At 41.5% G+C, this 18,614-nt stretch overlaps 1 pseudogene; it reads left to right on the forward strand.

The window, feature by feature from the left end:
* Window positions 1-8,912: 8,912 nt before the first annotated feature.
* LOC113928492 lies at window positions 8,913-18,070 on the forward strand (annotated as a pseudogene).
* The last annotated feature ends 544 nt before the right edge of the window (window positions 18,071-18,614 follow it).

Raw genomic sequence — 18,614 nt, forward strand, 5'->3', positions numbered from 1 at the left:
AGATATTTCTCTTTTATTGATTTCTAATTCAATTCCTTTGTGTTCAGAGAACATTTGTGGATGATTTCAATTTTTTGAATTTCTTGACATTTGTTTTTTGTCTCGGAATATGTTCTTCTTGGTGAATGTTCCATATGTGCTTGAAAAGACTGTCTATTCTGATGTTTTTTGGGAGCATTGTTATATAAATGTCAATTGGGTCAAGTTGATTGAAAGTGTTGTTCAAGTCTTCTGTATCCTTACTGATTTTTTGTGGTGGTGGTGGTTGGGTTTTTTTTGTTTTTTTTTTTTGGTCTACATGTTCTATTAATTCCTGAGAGAGAAGTGTTGCAATATCCTGCTAAAATAGTAGATTTTATTAGTTATTTCAGTTTTGTTACTTATTGCTTCATGCATTTTAAACTGTGTTGTTAGGTACATGCATTTTTTTTTTAAAGATTTTATTTTTAAGTAATCCCTACACCCAACCTGGGGCTCAAACTCACAACCCAGAGATCAAGAGTCGCGTGCCCCACTGACTGAGCCAGCCAGGTGCCCCAGTACATACGCTTTTTTTTTTTTTAAAGCAGGCCTCACACCCAGCATGGAGTCCAACGTAGGGCCTTGAACTCACTCACGCCCTTGAGATCAAGACCTGAGCTGAGATCAAGAGTCAGATGCTTAATCAACTGAGCAACCCAAGTGCCCCAACTTTTAAGATTGTTAAATCTTTTTAATAAATTAGCCCCTTTATTAATGTCCCTATTTATCCTTGGTCATGTTCCTTGTTTGGAAATTCACTTTAATTGATACGAGGCATTTCCTTTGGTGTTTGAATGGCATTTCTATTTTTATCCTTTTACTTTTAACCTAGTTATGTCTTTATATTTTTCATTCCCTTTATCCAATCTGGCAATCTCTGAATTTTAAATGGAGAGAGTTTAGGCCATTTTTATTTAATGTAATTATTATTTGGTTGGGTCTAAATTTACCGTCTTGTTATTATTATTATTATTTACAAGACCAGTGCTCTAAACCCTGAGCTATGGAGCCAACCACTTATTATTATTATTTAGAGAGAGAGAGAGCACATGTACACACCCACAAGCATTTGAGGGAGGGGCAGAGGGAGAGAGAGAATCTTAAGCAGGCTTCACAGTCAGCACAGAGCCCAACTTGGGGTTTGATCTCAAGACCCTGAGATCACGACCTGAGCGGAAATCAAGAGTTGTTGCTTAACTGAATGAGCCACCCAGACACCCCAATTATTATTATTTTTTTATTCCATTTGTTCTTTGTTCCTTTTTCCTCTTTTCCTGCCTTCTTTTGGTTTGACTATTTTTTAATGATTATATTTAATATTAGGTATACTTTTTTAAATTTTAAAACACACCTTAACAAATTTAAAAGAATAGAATAATACCCAATTTTTGCTATCACACTACCATGGAATTAAGCTAGAAATCAACAATAGAAAGATAACTGGAAAATCCCAAAATATGTGGAGATTAAACAACACACTTTTAAATAACACATGGATTCTAGAAGAAATCTCAAGAGAAATTTAAAAAATATTTTGAACTCAATGAAATTGAAATATTAACTTATCAAAGTTTGTGGGATGCAGTGAAAGCAGTGCTTAGAGAGAAATTTATAACACTGAATATATCAAAAAAAAGGAAAGATCTAAAATTGATAATCTAAGTTTCCACCTTAGGAAACTAGAAAAAGAAGAGCAAATGAAATCCAAAGTAAGTAGAAGAATAGAAATGATAATAATTAGAACAGAGACCAATGAAATTGAAAACAGGAAATCAATAGAGAAAAATCAATGACACCAAAAACTGGTCTTTGAAAAGATCAATAAAACAGATAAAAAGTAAAATAGATGAAAAAAAGAGGGAGGACACAATTCACTAATATCAGAAATGAAAAGGGGTCATTATTACAGATCCCATGGAAATTAAAGGATAATAAAGGAATACCATGAACAACTCTATGCCCACAAATCTGATAATGTAGACAAAATGGGCTAATTCCTTAAAATGAACAATCTGTCCAAAGTCACACAAGAAGAAATAGATGATTTGAATAGGCCCATATCTATTAAATAAATTGAGTCAATAATTAAGAATCTTCCCAAACAGAAAGAACCAGACCCAGTTGGGTTCATGGGTGAATTCTACCAGATGTTTAAGTTAGAAATTATACCAAAGCTCTAAAAATCTCTTTTAAAGGATAGAAGCAGAGGAAATTCTTCCTAATTCATCCTATGAGACCAGCATTACCTTAATACCCAAGCCAGACAAAAACATTACAAGAATAGATGACTACAGACCAATATCTTTCACGAGCATAGATGCAAAAGTCCTCAACAAAATATTAGCAAATTGAATCCAAAAAAAGTATAAAAAGACTTATATACCATGACCAACTGGGATTTATCCCAGATATGCAGGTAGGTTTAACATTCAAAATCAATTAACGTAATCTATCCCATAGAAAAATCACATGATCATGTGAATAGATGCAGAAAAAGCATTTAATAAAATTTAACACTCATTCATGATAAAAACTCTTAGTAAGCTAGGAATAGAGGGCAACAGTCTCAACTTGATAAAAACTATCTACAAAAAAACCTACAGCTAGTATCATACTTAATTGTGAGAAACTCAAGACTTTCCCTCTAAGATCAGGTACAAGGCAAGCATGTCCCTACTCAACAATTCTGTTTCAACATTGTACTGGAAGTCCTTGCTAATGAGTAAAGCAAGAAAAGGAAACCAAAGGTATACAGGTTGGGAAGGAAGACTTAAAACTGTCATTGATCATCTGTATATAATACGTGATTATAGCAAGGTTGCAAGATACAAAGTTAACATATAAAGGTCAATTGCTTTTCTAAATACTAACAATGAACCAGTGGAATTTGAAATTAAAAACACAATACCATTTACATTAGCAACCACCAAAAGGAAATACTTTTAAAAAAATATGTACAAGTTCTTTAGGAGGAAATCTATAAAACTCTGAAAATGAAATCAAAGAAGAACTACATAAATGGAGATAATATTCCATGTTCATGAATAAGAGGAAGACTTAATATTATTAAGCCGTCTGTTCTTTCCAGCTTGATCTATAGATTCAATGCAATCTCAACCAAAGTCCCAGCAAGTTATTTTATGCATATTGACAAACTGATTTTAAAATTTATATGGAGAGGCAAACGACTCAGAGTCGCTAACACCATACTGAAAGAGAAGAACAAAATTGGAGGACTGATGCTACCTGATTTGAAGACTTACTATAAAGCTGCAGTAATCAAGACAGTGTGGTTTTGGCAAAAGACAGACAAATAGATTAATGGAACAGAATAGAGAGCCCAGGAAATAGACTCCTATAAGTATAGTCAACCGATCTTTGACAAAGGGGCAAGGGCAAAAGAATGGAGCAAAGATAGTTTTCTCAACAAATGGTGCTGGAATAACTGGACATCTAGACCTGTGTCTGGTCTAGACACAGACCTTACACCCTTCCCAATAATTAATCAAAATGGATCACAGACCTAAATGTAAACTATGAAACTATAAAACTCCTAGATGATAACATAGGATAAAACCTAGATGACCTTGGGTATAGTGATGCCTTTTTAGGTATGACACCAAAGACATGATCCATGGAAGAAGGAAGAAATAATTGATAAGCTGGACTTCATTAAAATTAAAAACAAAACAAAACAAAACAACTGCTTCTGGGAAAGACAATGTCAAGAGAATGAGAAGACAAGCCACAGACTGGGAGAAAACATTTGCAAAGAATATGCCTGATAAAGGACTTGTGTCTAAAATATGCAAAGAACTATTAAAACTCAACAATAAGAAAACAGCCCAATTAAAGAATAGGCCAAAGACCTTAACAGACACCTCACCAAAGAAGATATGCAGAAGGAAATAAGCATATGAAAAGATGTTCCTCATCATTTTTCATAAGGGAAATGCAAATTAATACCACTACATACCTATTAGAATGACCAAAATCTAGAACACTAACACCACCAAATGCTGATAAGGATGTGGAGCAACAGGAATTCTCATTCATTGTTAGTGGAAATGCAAATGGTACAGACGCTTTGGAATACAGTTTGGTGGTTTCTTACAAAACTAAATACACTCTAATCATAAGATCCAGTGATTACACTTCTTGGTGTTTACTCTGAGTAGTTGAAAATTTATGTTCACATAAAAAATTGCACATGGATGTTTATAACAGGTTTATTAATTAAATTGCCAAAAGTTAGAAGCAACCAAGATGTCCTTCAGTGGGTAAAAGGATAAATAAACTGTGGCTCATCCAGACAACAGAATATTATTCAGTGCTAAAAAGAAACAAGTTATCAAGCCATAGAAAGACATGGAGAAAACTTAAATGCATATTACTAAGTGAAAGAAGCCACTCTGGAAAGGCTATGTATTGTATGATTCCAGCTATATGACACTCTGGAAAAGACAAAACTATGGAGACAGTGACAAGATCTGTGGTTATAGAGGATGGGGGTTGTGATGAATAAGCAGAGCACTGAGGATTTTTAAAGCAGTGAAAATATTCTCTATGATATTATAATGATGGCTCTATGTCTTTATACATTGTCCAAAGCCATAGCATATCCAACACCAAGAATGAATCCTAAAACTGTAGACTTAGGGTGATTATGCTGAGTCAATGTGGGTTCATCCTTGGTAAATATTGTACCATTCTGGTGAGTCATGTTAACGGCGGAGGCCGTGCATGTGGGGGTGGGTAGTAGGTATATAGGAAATCTCTGTATCATCTTCTCAATTTTGTTGTAAAACTAAAACTGTTCCAAAAAAGTTTAAAAAAATCAACAGAGCCTCAGGGACATGAGAGACAATATCAAAAGTTCTAACACTATAGACTCCCCACATAATTGGACTCCTCAAAGAAGAGGAGAGATAGAATGGGGCAGATGTCTTCTCAAAGGTACAAATTCAAGAAGCTCCATAAGATAAATTAGAAGAAAACTATATCTAGTCACATCATAGTCAAAGTGTTGAAAACCAAAGGTAAAGAGAAAATTTTGAAGGAGCTAGGGGAAAAGACACACGACATACAGTGGAATATGACAGACTTTCTACTTTGACCAAACTTGAATCAAGTGCCTCTGAGTCTTTTTTTCTGATTAGGTCCCAAACTTAGGCTCTGTCCTTGGTCCACCTAGTTCAGGGTTAGGAAGAATCCTGCTGAGTCAGTTTAGCAAAATTCCTTACTTTGTATCTGATCACCCTTGATGTCTGATCAAATTCCTCATCTACCCTCAATATCTTATCATCCTGGCTTGCCTTCAGCAAGAATTCTGTTGAGCAAGCCTAGCAAGAATCCTCCTAGTCCTGATGTTTTGTCTCAGTAATTTTCCATTTACTTCCCCCTATCCTACTACTTGGCTATAAATTTTCACTTTTCTTCATTGTATTTGGAGTTGAGCCTAATCTCTCTCCCCTACCGCAAAACCCTATTGTAATAGTCCCTTCTTGAATAGACTCTTTCTTATCATCTTTAACAAGTGTCATGAATGTTTTTTCTTTACAAAATATCAATTCCAAAGACGTCTGATTTCCCATTACAAACCATGGGGGCCAGAAGACTATAAAACAACACTCTAATTGATAGGGAGTGATTCTCAGAACTGATTGAAAAAAGGTGAGACCTAATGAATGCTATTCATGATATATACACTTTAAACATAGGAGAGATTAAAAGCAAATGGATTGGAAAAGATACCATGTAACCTGTAAGCACAGGAAGGCTGGAGTGGCTGTAGTACCCAAAAAGATGCAGTCATTAATGTGTGGGCTCAATAATAGATCCTTAAAGTATACAAAGAAGCAACTGAAAGAATTAAAGGGAGAAAAAGAAATTCTACAATCACAGTTGGGGGGTCTTAACACCCTCAGTAGTGAAAAGAACAAAAAATCACACATAATTGAAAGAACACAAAAGTCAGTAAAAGGAAAGGTCATCTGGAAAACAATCATCTTGACCTAATCAATATTTAGAGAACACTATATCCTACCACCATAGAATAAATATTTTTTTTTCTCATGCACATGGTACCTTTATTGAGACAGACCCAATTTGTGGAAGAATATGACCCATGCTCAAACACATACTTCATCTGCATATGGTCTAGACACAACAACCGGATACATTGTTGTAAGGATATTAATTTTGGCTATGACATTTATTTGTTTATAAATCTTCCATCACTCACCACTGCCTACAAGGTTAATTTAAATCTCTTCAGGCTGACATACAAAATGAAGCACAATCTGCCTGCCCTCTTCCACCCCCTCTCATCACGACTCATAATGCACCATTTCATATAATTTATTTTTTTTTGGCCATAGTTCATGTGGACTCTGTATTATCTGCCAAACATACATTGCACATTTGACTGCCAAGTCTTCATCCATTTCTTTCCCACTACTTTTTATACCCTCCCTCACGTTTTCACCTAGGATCATCTATATCCTCTGAGGTTCAGACTGCCTCAAAGGTATTTGGGGGCCATGTGAGAACATCATGTGTTTCCATCAGTTCACCAGCTGCATGACTTAGGACACATTAATTTCTCTGCCTATGCCTCGGTTTTCTCATCTGTAAAATGTGTATAATATTAGTACTTGCCTAATAGGATTGTCATGAATTTAAATGAGCTAATGCATGTGAGACACTTAGGATGGTGCCTGGCACAGTGTGTATGATCAATATGTGCTAGTTCTTATTTTTGTGGTTATTATTGGTGGTAACTTTTGAGAGACCATTTTATTTTATTTTATTTTTTTAAAGATTTATTAATTTATTTGACAGAGAGAGAGAGACAGCAAGAGAGGGAACACAAGCAGGGGGAGTGGGAGAGGGAGAAACAGGCTTCCCGCTGAGCAGGGAGCCCGATAAGGGTCTCGATCCCAGGACCCTGGGACCGTGACCTGAGCCGAAGGCAGCCACCTAACCGACTGAGCCACCCAGGCGCCCCCCAGAGACCATTTTAATTAGATGGTGGGACAGGTGTCAGATTTTGTAATTTTCTTATGGGCTTCTGCATCTCAGCCAGCATTTCCTTAGCATAATCTCCAAACTGGCTGTCGCTAGAGAGATTGGAAACATAACCGCAGCTCCGTTTGCAGAAATGAGGTGGATCTAACCAGGTCTAATTTCATCAGGGCCTTTTTGTGATGAAATGGATTGTCTACCCTGGCCCTTCAATATCCTCTATCCCCTCCCTGAATTTCAGTAAGTCAGTACCACTAAATTAATTCATCACATTTTAGCTGGCTTAGTTGTAGGGGATACACTCTGGCCATGAAGAACATCACCCCTTGTACTGCAGTGGTGGCATGAGAACTTCTCCTTATTTCTGCAGTGTCTTCTGTGGCCTCTTCACCTGGTCACCTGTGGGACCCCATCACCAGAGACTGCCCATTGCATAGGGAAAGGGGAGAGTGAGCCAGGAGACGGGGAGAGGTGGAAGAAGGAGGGGAGAGAGGAACTGGCTCATTGCCCCCACCCAAACACACTCTAGATCACAGACCTCCCCAAAACACAGCAATGAGAGAAAAAGCCCACAAACCACCTGGCCACAAAGCCCCGGCCAGGATGTGGAGTCCTGGGAATCATCCTGTGTGCTATGCAGGTGGTCTGGCCACTGGGTGTCACTCTTAGTCTGTGGTCCTTTGGTTTGGTATCAGGTTTCTGACATTTGCTGGTCTCTTTCTTCTTCCCACAGGCTCCCTCCCAGTGTTGGCCTATCTCCTTTGGCAGGCTTTACTGACTGCGCAGACAGTGCACTGAGAGTGAAATGACCCCAGAAGCAGATTTCTGATCTGCACCTGGGAAAGCAGCGTGTGTGTCACAGAAACAAGCAGTAACTAGTTCTATAGCCACAGCACCCAGGAAGTGAAGTCTTAAAACATAGAAGTATTTCATTAATTTTATCATTTATTGCTGTTATTTCCTCCTTTATATAATATTTGATTTTTATTTTATTAATCTATATTCTTATCTTTTTATTTAGTTCTTTCATTCTATCAAATTGAACATTTAGATGAAGTGGAAATAAGCCCAGGCAGAAGGATTGGGAGGAAAGACCTGAACACAAAAAAACCTTTAGAGAAATAGAAATCACATTTAACAAAACCTATTATTTTTATTTACCCTCTTTAGAACTTGGTGTGCATTTTCAATCTGAAGATTCATGTCTTCAATTCTGGAATATTCTCCATCGTTTTCCTTATGAATACTGACTCGTGAGTCTCTCCTGTGGAAGTTCTAGTAGATTATGCTGGACATCTCATTCTATCTTCCAACTTTCTTGGTTAATTCTTCTGTTTTCTTGTTTCTCCATGCTATCTGAGTGATTTCTGCAAATCTATGCTCGGGTCCATTAGTTTTTTCCTCTGCTGTGCTGAATCTTTTGTTTAACTTATCCAGTGAGTCCTTAATTTCAGTGACTTTGTTTTTTGTTTCCAAGAGTTGAATTTTGTTATTTATCAAATCTGCTTGTCCCTCTTCCTATAATACTCTATTCTTTCATTATTGTTCCTAAGTTAAAAAAATTTTTTTTAAGTAGGCCATGCCCAGCGTGGAGCCCAACGTGGGGCTTGAACTCACGACCCTGAGATTGAGATCTGAGCCAAGATCAAGAGTCAGACATTTAACCAACTGAGCCCCCTGGGTGTCCCAGTTTAAAAATGTTTTAAATTACTTTGACCTGCTTGATCTTTCATTTCCAGCTCTATTATTTCCCATTCTTGCAATGCTGATTTACGGGCTGGCTGTATCTGCTGGTTTTCTCTCTCAGTAGTTAATTTCCTTATGTGATTTGTATCTCTTTATGATCTATGGTTGACCCTTGAACAATGCAGGGGTTAGGAATGCTGACCTCCTGTGCAGTTGAAAATCTCTGTGTAACTTTTGACTCCTCCCAAACTTAACTATTAATGCCTACTGTTGACCGGAACCTTTACTGATAACATAAACAGTCGATTAACACGAATTTTGTATGTGGAGTCCTGGGAATTATATGTATTATATACTGTATTCTCACAATAAAATAAGCTAGAGAAAAGAAAATGTGATCAAGAAAATCATCAGGAAGGAGAAAGACCAGGTCTCCGGCTGGCAGAGGGAGCACCGGGGAAGCCTTTATGACCTTCTACAACAAGGTGAAACGAATAAAGAAGAGAGATTCATTTCTAACATCCAAAAATCAGTTTGAAAGATTGACCTGTCCTGGTTCCTCTGACTTCAGTTTGAACCCATTTGAGGTTTTCAGATGGATCCTGAAGTGACAGATGCAGGAATAAAAAAGAAGTTTCAACAGTGATCCATATTGGTGCATCCTGACAAAAATAAAGATGATGCTGACAGCACAAAAAGCTTTTTGAAGCTGTGGACAAAGCTTAGAAGTTGCTCCTGGATCAGGAACAAAAGAAGAGGGCCCTGGATATAATTCAAGCAGGGAAAGAATACATAGAACACACTGGGAGAGTGAAAAAAGCAATTAAGGGGGAAGGAAAACCTACAGATTTGGGGAAGGATGATCCTGAGCTGTTCAAACAAACAGTATATAAGAACAGACCAGGGGCGCCTGCCTTTGGCTCAGGTCATGATCCCAGGGTCCTGGGATTGAACCCCCATCAAGCTTCTTGCTCAGCTGGGAGTCTGCTTCTCTCTCTCCTTCGGTACCCCCCCTCCCCTGGCTTGTACTCATGTGCTCTCTCTCTGTCTCAAATAAATGAATAAAATCTTAAAAAAAAAAAAAAAGAACGGACCATAAAACTCTTTGCTGACCTGGAAATTAAAAGGAAAGAGAGAGAGAAGCCAATGAGATGCATGAAAGGAAGAAGAGATAGAAGATGGAGAAAAAGCCAAAGGAGAAAGGGAGTGGCAGAAAAACTTTGAGGCAAGTCGAGATGGTCGTGTGGACAGCTGGTGAACCTTCCAGGCAAATCCAAAGGTGCAGAAAGAGAAGAAAAACTGGACCTTCCTGCCACCACCGAAAGTAATAATGGAATGGCGTGAACCACAGAACCTTCCCCCAACTGTCTCAACTCTTGCTTTGAAGGACTCATTCTTTCCTCCCATTTCCATCTCAACATAGAGTAGTATTTGCTTTTTAGTCCATTTTGTTTTTAATACAATTTAATGGTGATCAGAATAAGTCCTTTGCACATTGAAATGAGGAGTTGGGTTTAAAAGGAAACCTCCCCCCCAACCCGTGGACCAGTTGCCTTCCTTTGCTGTAGTCCATAATGTAACATTTTGTACTTCACCGAATTGTGATGGTTGGAAACTTCATGTATAGTTTGTGGAAATCAACCAATTAAATATTTTGAATAAAAAAAAAGAACATCATAAGGAAGAGAAAATACATTTACAGTACTGTATTTATCAAAAAATGCACGTTAAGTGGACCCATGAAGTTCAAACCCGTGCTATTCAAGGGTCAACCATACTCCGAGCTACTCTTTAACATTAAAATTTGGGTTTCTCATGAACCCTACATTGTGGAAGAGTAGTTTTTGTGATTGTTTCTGTTGTCTCTCTAGAGAATTAACACCCAGGGGCTAGTTTTTGCCCCTTGACTGGGATACCTACAGCCTTTAGAATAAATTCAGATCCTATACCTTCTCAAGGAGCAGGACTGGGTGTTCAATTTTTCCATACAAGTCCTCAGACAGACACATAGCTTCTCCAGGGTGTCCTTGAAAGGTGGAAGGAAGTTTTCGAATCCCTTTTTGATGGAATAGCAACACTTCAGATTTCAAGCTTTATGCAGGGAGCAGCCTTCCAGCTCCCCTGCTTGATCTAAGCCCCAAGTCATCTCTAAGAAGGAGGAAGGGAAATTAGAAGGCCAGCCCCAGCTCTGACTCATCTTCTGGCTGAGAACCCCCAGGGTCCCCATGGCATCTGCTCCCATTTATTCATAGGGCTTTGATTTCTGTGCTTGTTTCTGGATCCTAAAGATTTCCCTTTCCTTCCTCAAAAGAAAGTATGTACTAAAATATTTATCTGTGTCACATTTTTATCCTACTTTGACCTTTAGTGATTCAGTTTATCTTCTGGTTTTCTTTCCTTCTTTTATTTTTTCCCCCTGTGGAACGATCTAGGTTATTTATTTAAGCCATCTCTTGCCATAAGCAAAGGGATGGAAGATCGGTATACTGGTCGTTACTTGATACAAGTAAGAAAGTTGAACTTCAGGTCCCATATACTTTCCTGGTCTGTATGCAGAGTGATGGTCCAAACCAGTGTTGTGGTCCCCACTGGGTAGTGGTCTGGGTTCTCTTTACTCATCTTTTCATAGCCAGTCGGATTACCATCTCCCCAGGGAAGGGGCTTGGCCCTCATGTGGAGACGGGGTAGGTGACACACTGGGGTCTCTCGTGCTCTCTGTGCTACGACTTCAGGAAGATGTTCAGCACGCTCATCCCCAAGCTGGGGAGTGCTATAGAGTAGCTGAGGGCCTTCCACCTGCCAGCTGACCCCTCCTCACCGTGGCTACCACCCAACATGAGCAGCCTCAGCTGTGCCCTGGACCGACCTAGAAGCCCCAAAACTCGGGACCCAGCTGCCACTGCCATTTTTGACCTCCATCTCTTGGTTTTCTTATGAGAGGTCTTCAAACAGGGTCATGAGCTGTGGGGTGAGAAGGATAAGCTGCAGGGATACGGACAGCTTCCTCATTCTGAACTCTGCCCTCTACCCTGCTTTCAACAGGGAAGCTCTTCTTGTGTCCTGTGCTACAGCAGCCTAGCTGTGTGACCCTGGCAAGTACTTCATCTTTGTGTACCTCCGTTTCTTCATCTGTAAAAAGGGAACAATAACAGTTCTGCCTCCCTGGACTACTGTGAGGACAAATGAGATATGCACAAAGCGCTCAGGGCCTGGTTCAAAATAAGCATGCAGTAAGTGATCTTTGTTGTTAATTATTGAGCTCCAAGTTATATTTCTTCTAAAAAAATGGTTCTGAACTAAAAAAAAAAAAAAAGTCTTTTCAGATGTAGATGGGGCTTTAAAAGCTATATAGATATGTTCTAGACTGGGTCTTTTCTAAAAGAATTTCTAGTTTGAAAATTCTTTATTTCTATGCTAATTCTACCAGCGGGAAAGTTAATTTGAGCCAAGCTTGGCTAGCAAAGTTAGTTTTAGATCTCTAAACATAAAGATCTCTATTGTTTGTGATAATTTTCTTCCAGCCCCCTGACATTCCTTCAACCCTACTTCCCATCCCATAGTAATTCTTTTCTTTTCTTAATGCTTCACAATGAACTTGTTGTAACAGTTGTACAAGCTTCCTTTTGACTTGAGTCAGCCTTGCTTGCTTCATGGTTTGTCAACGTTGTGTCACCAGTCCCTAGATTTTTTGCTGAAATTGCCTAACTATAAAGAAATTGCATCTAATGGACCCTTTCTAAGCTTTACATTTATGGTAACCTACCTTTCCTATGAAAGTGGGGGACTATGTAGTCTCCAAAAGAATAGGGTTAGAGAAAGGGTTTTGCTCTGTTTTCCAAGAGAAAGTGCTATTGGGAGGGGCATTTTCATTCTCACTTCAACCTACTCAGCAAATGTTCAGTGCAGGTCCACACTGATGAGCTGGTGACAGCACTACTTACTCGCAGGCATGATTATATTATGAATCGATGAGATGATGAGTCAGGATTCAGCCATGAAGAGCGAGGGTTGATGGTCTCCTATCACCTCCCAATGTGGAATGTAAAAAGTGGCAGGTCAGAGGCTTTGCACTGACTCACCCTCTCCTCCCCACCCTCCTTGGGCCTTCATTCAGGTGCAGAAATGCTATCATTTTCAGTGATGAGGTAAGATGTTCTCTTTAGGTTTAGGAATGTGACAGAAGATTGGAGTGGGCCTGCTTCTCTGTGGGTTGCTCGTATTGATATGACATTTGCCTACCAGCTGATTGTGGGATCTTTTTTCCCAGTCCTTTTGAGGGCCAAAATTTGACACTTTCTTCAGAAGGCCAAAAGCTGCCTCATTATCAAAATGAACCAGTCTCATTAGTTAGAGGCAATGTTATGTTTCCATTACTGTGAATTAATTTATATATATAGTGTGAGGTAAGGATCCAAATTCATTCTTTTGCATGTGGCCATGCAATTCTCCCAGCACCATTTGTTGAAAAAACTATTTTTTTCCTCCATTGATTCGGTACCTTTGTGGAAAATCAATTGACATGGGCTTATGTCTGGACTCTCAATTCTATTACAATGATCTATCCTTATATTAGTACCTCACTATCTTGATTACCGTTGCTTTACCAGTAACTTCTGAAATGGAGAGGTGTAAAACTGAGAACTTTACCCTTTGTTTTCAAGACTCTTTTGGCTATTCTGGGTTCCTAAGTCTCCATATGAATTTTAGTGTCAGCTTGTCAATTTCTAGAAAAGAAGCTGCTGGGATTTTGATAGAGATTACGTTGAATCTGTAGATTAATTTTGGGAGTCTTGCCATCTTAACAAAATTAAGTCTTCCAAATTCGTGAACATGAGATGTTTGTCTTTCCTTGAGATCTTTAACTTCTTTCAGTGATGTTTTGTGGCTCCCAGAGTATAAGTTTTGCACTTTTTTAAAAAAGATTTTATTTATTTTTTGATAGAGAGAGAGACAGCCAGAGCAGGAGCACAAGCAGAGGGAGTGGGAGAGGGAGAAGCAGACGTCCCGCTGAGCAGGGAGCCCGATGCGGGACTCGATCCCAGGACCCTAGGATCATGACCTGAGCCGAAGGCAGACACTTAAAGACTGAGCCAACCAGGAGCCCCAAGTTTTGCACTTCTTTTGTTAAAAAGATTTCTAAGTACTTTTATTATTTTTGATGCTATTGTGAATTGAATTGTTTTCTTAATTTCATTTTTGGATTGTTCATTGCTAATGCAGAGAAAAAATTTGACTTTTTTTTTTTTTTAGTAGGCTCCATGCCCAATGGGGGATCAAACTCATGACTGTACTCACCACAGTACTCACAATGGTGAGATCAAGACCTGAGCCAAGATCAAGAGTCAGTCAGACCCTTAACTGCCCGAACCACCCAGGCGCCCCCCATTTATTTATTTATTTTTTGTATATTGTTCTCATATCTTGCAATCTTGCTAAACTCCTCTATTAGTTCTAATGGTTTTAAAAAATTGGATTCCTTATGATTTTCTTCATATAAGATCATATCACCTGAGAGTAGAGATAGTTTTAATTCTTCCTTTCCAACCTGAATGCTTTTCGTTTCGTTTTTGTTTTGTTTTGCCCCAGTTGCCTTTAAATCTTGCGATCTTCCAACCTCACTCATCACCTGGGAGGTGAAATGGCAGTCCCGTGCCAGTTCCGTATCCTCAGGTGCTCTCTCTCCCTCTTCCGTCCCCTCGCCCCCTCGCATTCTGGGCTGTAAACACTGGCCTTGAAGCTGAGTGGACTAATAGGCGCAGGTGAAAGCAGGAAGGAGAAGGAGGTAGTGGGGAGGAGGGCGAGACATGCGCGCCCCAAACGCCGGGTAGAAGCAGGGCTGGTAGGGCCTGCTTGCGCGTGCACCCCTGACTATGCTCATGGCTCGGCTCGGGGACCCAAAGACGATTGCCACAGAGACGCAAGGTGCCGGGCTCCGCAGGGTAGTGTGTCCCGGCCAGGTCAGTCTCAGGGAGCACTGCCACGCCCCAGAATCCACGTTTTGGCCAGCATTAGGAGCCAAAAGCCCCAGCCAGAGCCCTTGCGACGGGTTCATGAATCCTGGTCCTGGTTTACAGTCTTGAATTCCAAGATGAGCAAAATGAAATAGGAGAATCTGCTATCCGTGACGCGGGATCCCAGGGTGGTTAGGTGGCCTGGGGGCGCCTGGGGGCGTGGCCGCTCGCTGCCGCCACCTGCTGGAGACGCCGGTGCGTGTCCAGGCTCCACTGTGCCTGTACTTCTTCCTGGTTCTTGGGGTGTGATGCAGGGATGGAAGGATCCTTTGTGTCTTGGGGCCAACAAGGGGGTGCTTGAGCGCTTGTTGCCCTTACCTCAGTGCTGAGGTCAATGGGCTAGATAGTAATAGGAAAATAAATCCATCATTGGGAGGGGCTTGGTGTGGTCTAGTCTTGAGCAGTGTCTCTTGTCTTCCTCAAATGTAAAAGGTGGTGGCTGGACAAGTGGATGGAGACATTAGGGGTTTCCCAAGCCTATTATCTTATGTCCTGGCATTTTCTGTCGCTTTACCTATCCCCCTCCCACTTCCATTGCTAATTAATTTGTTGCTTATTTGTTATCTTTCTGCTCTAATGGAATGTTAGCTCCATGAAAGAATATACCGTGTCTGTTGACTCTACCACTGTGTTACTCTCTCCATCCTGAGCTAGACCCCAACCTAGTGCCTGCCCATAGCTGGTACTTAATCAAGATGTTTTGAATGAAATCCTCAGGTCATCTTCAGGATTTCTTCCACTCTCCATACTCTGGGACTCTATAAATGTAGATTGTATTATTCTTTGCCAAATGCAAAAATTAGGCAGACTCAAGTGGTGCCCCAGTCAAGAGCCCAGCTCCGGATTCAGTCTGCTGCGTTCTGAATCCCGACTCTACCACTTGCTAGTTATGCGACCTTTGGAAATTTACTCAGCTTCCCAGACCCCCAAATTCTTCATCTTTAGATGGAGATAATGACAGGACCTGCCTCTCCAGGTGGTTGTGTGCGTTAAATGAGTAAATCCATTAAAATACTAGTGTGGTGCATCCATATGAAGCTGTCCGTGTAGTTAACTGCATTATCATTATTCACTTACGCCTACCCATGTGACAAGCCCATCATCTCTCTTCTCATGCAGGCCTGCCGGACCTTCCCAAAGTTTGTTCCTGTCAGCCTTTCCCTGCATGGGAATGTGCTGGGAGCTCTGTTGCCATGGGGATTGCAGGGTGTGGTCCTTCCTCTGGGCCAATTACAGTGATGCTAAATGAAGCTGGTCTGTGTCTCCGGTTTCCATCTCTTTGCAGAGAAGTACTCAGGTAGGGACTTGGCGGAGGAGAGCTGGTCTCCTTCTCAGTCCCCATCCCTTCTCTTGCAAATGCAATAAGCATTTCACCCTGCCTCTTCCTTTCACAGGCTTGTGAGGATCTGAATGAAAGGGCTTTCAAAGCAGCATAACTTCATAGAGGAAGGCGACCTGGTCTTGATTTCTTTCCCTTTATTCCAGGCTGAGATGAATTTCCCTCTCTTTGACCAAATATTTCCCCCAGTTGTGTGCACTCAGTTTAAAAAAACACATGCAGTGCTTCCCAGCGCTTCGAATTAACAAAATGCTTTCAGGGATCTTTCTACTTTTCTCTTCGAAGCCACTTTGTAAAGACCTTAAGTCAGGAGTTCCATTCCCATTTGATGGCTGATGAACCCCAACCTCGAACCTGCCGCTCAACCTCTCAGCCTCACGCTGAGGCAGATGCAGCATCTGGCTTGAATGTGGGGCCCCTCACCTCAGTCTAGACTCTTTTTCACCTTGCTCAGCTGGATACTGGTGGATTAGGCTTTTAGGAGAGACCATCGAACGCTGGACCATCTAAAAGACCTGAATAATTTCTATCGGGAAAACAGTCTCTCTGCATCATTATGAGGATGTGAAGAAAGGGGTTAATAGAAATAAAAACTAGCCCCATGAGGATGATCACAACAATTGGCCACCAGGAATGTGCAGGAGGAAGGCACGGGGCTCTGCTGGGAAAATCGTCAGAGGAGGAGTATCTTGGCTCACTCCTCTCAGGGATTGGAATCGAGATCTTGGGAAGCAGAGGATCCCTTTGTTTGGAAGTTTGTTTTGAACTTTGTTTAGATTCCAGGAAGCGAGACTAACAACTCTCACCCAGAAACAGGAAAATGTTAGCCATCCGCGAGGCTAACCCATCGGGACTCACTTGTTCTGACTTTGTGCAGGGGAAAGAGGTGCCCTTTCTGGGCCAGCTTTACCCATGGCTGTTGCCGGGGCTGCCCTCATGAAGCCTCTCTTTCCCACAAGAGTTCCCATCTTTTTAACTTGAGGCTCCAGCCACGAGTCAAGAGAAACAGGCCAAGTCAGAATCATCATTCTCACAATGCGGGCTAAGTCCAGGGCCAAGAGTGAGGCAGGGGGCCAATTAAAATATATGATAATATATATAATTATGATCCTCTAGAGGAGTAAATATATTATATATATAAACCATGTATATAGAATCTATGTATATATAATCTTCCTTGCAGAAATGGGATCACATAGGCGTGTGTCTAGGATGCAGAGCCCAAGTTCAGAAGGATACTGCAGATTGCCTGTGGTTGCCTTCAGGGAAGGGAGTGGGCTTTGGTTAGGAGCCAGGTGGTTTGAAAGTGGACATGCCTTTTTATTCAATATGCAACCTGCACTTTTGCTTACGTATGTGACCGTGGCTGTGATACCACTGTTTTAAACAGAGTACCTGGCCTTCCTGCAGGACAGTACTCCCCGCCACGCGCTGCACGGGCTCCTCTTCACCCTTCACCACTACAGGTGTGGTCTCCGAAATTCCCTTCGGCAGCCCCCAACTTTCGGCTCACCCGCTCCCTGAAATCTCCCCAAGCTGCTGGACAGTCTCTGTAGGATCTTGTGACATGGTCTGTCTGATCGCCTATCCGTCCATCCCCCCTGGGCCTCCTCATCGAGCCTGACTCCGAGGTGGTCCGTTTCAGTCACAGTCTCACCAGCCCCCCAGATTCTTGCACCCTAGTGCCCCCCTGACACTCCTGCTTTGCCAACTCTGAACTGCTGTATGCTGTCCCTGCTCCATTTCGAGGCTCCTGGAGGAGAGATATAAACCCCCACAGCTGGGCCCCTGCAAACTTTTAATGGCCAGCCCCACCCTGTCCTTCACTGCGACCAGCAACCCGTCCATTCCTTTCGGATCAGCTTCTTATTATGCTACCCCCGTGGACCCCCTTGGTCTCCTCCTCCCTGGTTACACTGTAGCCTTCAGCTATGAGCTGCTCCAAACACATACCTCGTTCCTCCATACTCTCAACGCCTTCACATGACCCATCTCAGAGGATCCCTGTCTCCAAGACGGGCTCTGTGCCCACCCTCCAGGCCATCCCCGTTCTCCTTCTTCTGGACTCTTCTACATCAGTGTGCTTCTTGCTGCATCTTTAGTCTATTCCTCTCTAGTTCATATTCGTATGACACAAAGCTCTATTCTGGGCTTCGCTTGATTTAATAGTTTCTTTTCCCCCAGTGCCTGAGGAAACAGAGGGCATGCGTGGTGAATGCTGTGGAATCTGCCTGGAACCCCAGCTATGACGACTGGCCCACTCCTTCCCCCAGCTGCTGGAAGCTTTCAAGGTCGACAGTTCTCAGCTGATCCCTCTCTGGGGCTTGCCTGGAACAGAAGAGTGCCCTCTCCAGTCCATGCTCCCTTCTGGGGCAGCTGCCCTCAATGACTGACCATTGCCAAGGACGTAGCCTGTCCAGTGACTGGTGGTTGTCAGGAGCCCTTGGCCCAGGATGACTCTGCAGGGCCCCCCGACCCCTGGGCTCCCTTTGGGAACCAGCTGAGGACTCTCTTGAGTCTGTGTTGCAGGC

Source organism: Zalophus californianus, chromosome 5 (assembly GCF_009762305.2).
Source record: "Zalophus californianus isolate mZalCal1 chromosome 5, mZalCal1.pri.v2, whole genome shotgun sequence".
Lineage (NCBI taxonomy): Eukaryota > Metazoa > Chordata > Mammalia > Carnivora > Otariidae > Zalophus > Zalophus californianus.